This window comes from Galeopterus variegatus, unplaced genomic scaffold (genome assembly GCF_000696425.1).
Source record: "Galeopterus variegatus unplaced genomic scaffold, G_variegatus-3.0.2 Scaffold3160, whole genome shotgun sequence".
Classification (NCBI taxonomy): Eukaryota; Metazoa; Chordata; class Mammalia; order Dermoptera; family Cynocephalidae; genus Galeopterus; species Galeopterus variegatus.
The window spans coordinates 229,955-231,910 of record NW_007729271.1 but is presented as its reverse complement, the minus strand read 5'-3'; the positions used below and the strand labels follow the sequence as shown (position 1 = coordinate 231,910).

Here is a 1,956-nt window from a genome sequence, read left to right as displayed (position 1 = left end):
TTTTTTTCTGTGTTAACATTTATACTTTAGGGTTAAAAGCTAAATGTCTTAAGTACGAAGTTGATAAAACTCCGGACTTCAGATTGAATTGATTTAACGTACTTAGGACTGTGTCTTTCTACATTTTCTCTCTCCTTTATTTTCTATCATGTTTTTTAGTTGAGCATGACTGGTGTGTTAGTTGCATGCTATATGTGGTGTGCTGTGTGTTTTATGGCATTTTATTTATACATTAATATCAGATAATTTTCCTGAAGGTAGGTATATGTTTTATGTAGTGCCAAATTTTACGCAAGGATATTGGGTAAGATTATCTACAGAATGCATGTCATGTGGTAATTATTAACAGAACACAAAAGTGTGCACATTTGGTTTTTCGTTTTCTGAGTGTTCTGAATTTTAATTTCTAACTCTTTTTTGTGTCTTTAGTATTATATCTTTGCCTTAGTTATGACTTGGATATTCTGTTATAGTTAATTCAATTCAGTAAGTATTTTTTAAGAACATTGTTGTAAAATTATATTTAAATGGGACTCATAGACTAAAGAGGCTACACTAGTCAGACTGCTAACAATATTTTATAATTTCTTAAATATTACTACTTGAATTACCCTGAATCACACAATTTAGAAAATGAAAATACTCAGAATTTGGGTGTTGTCACCCTCCTAAAGTTGCAAAAGTGCTTTTGCTTAAATTTCTATGATGGTAATTTTAAAATGCCTTATTATAACATGAAAGATAATTTCTTGGTAGAAGGTAAAGTCATCTTTCTAAAGCTTAGGCCTCTGAAATAAGGGTGTCCTTCCTTGGTTAAAAAAATAATGCAATTTAAGTTTCTAGGGCCTGAGGTTTGCCCCTTTTATAACATTTTCTAAAGTTTCTCTTTAAGGGTCTAGAAGTTGTAGGTACATAGGGAGGAAATCCAGTGTTAGTTTCCACAAGATTGAAATTGAGATGCCTTTTATTTCCTGTGGTACAAATACATACCTATAGGTATATAATGTTATTTTTCCACTTTGTTCCTATGGTATTATAAATATTATAAATACTCTGAAACACAGAATGCACCTAGAAAGAAAATGTTAATTTCTAGACCAGTGGTTAAAATCAGCAAAAACCTCCCCCGACCTTAAAAAAAAATCTTATTAGCCTCCAGGTTTCTAAAACATCCAGAAGTAGAGCTGCTTTAAGGATAGACAGCTCTGGTACAAACAGCACCGCCCCACTTGCCCCCTTTGCCTGCACTGGAGCATTTCAGGGCACTGAAGAACACATTTCAATAAGTGATAATAAGTAGCTAGGTAAAAGCTACTTTGAAAAAGTTGTAGATATGCTCGTTGTTTGGGCATGCATAGCGAGCGGTGTTTAGACCTAGAACCTCGTCCACACTGTTTTTCCAGAGGCAATAATTCAAGTCCCAGAAAGATTAAATGACACCTGAATTACACATGTTAATGGTTGAGAGGAAACTATGTAAGTGTCCTTGCTGCCTCAGCCACAGAAAGTGTTGGTCACCTGAGACTTAGACTCCAATCTCTGTGCCCTTACTTTCTGCCTTTCTCTTTATCCCATGTAGACAAATGGCTCCTGGAAACAAAGTAAAACAAAAGGTATTCATATTGGGTTTGCTTATCAATTTTTACCCTTAAATATGTAAACTTTATCTTCATTTTCTTTGATGCTTTTATTTGTAGGCAAATAAACACTAAACATTGTTTTCCATGTTGATTCCATTTACAGAACATCATAGGATTCTTTGAAAAACACATTTAAATGTGTTTTATGTACTTATTTAAAATAAGCACTTTCCAGAGAATTGTTTATCCCGTAGGTTATTATAAGTATGATTTATGTACAGATTCTCTATCATTATTATTTAAAAATTATTTAACCCATTTATGCTGAATTTTTGCATGTTCTTAAAACTTAAGACAACTTTCTAGTGCTACCTTA

At 32.9% G+C, this 1,956-nt stretch overlaps 1 protein-coding gene across 1 annotated transcript in view; it reads left to right on the top strand.

Annotated features, from left to right (window-relative positions):
• Positions 1-1,956, top strand: part of SACS (sacsin molecular chaperone) — a 30,469-nt gene that overhangs the window by 15,958 nt on the left and 12,555 nt on the right. The gene's annotated exons all lie outside the window — the stretch shown is intronic.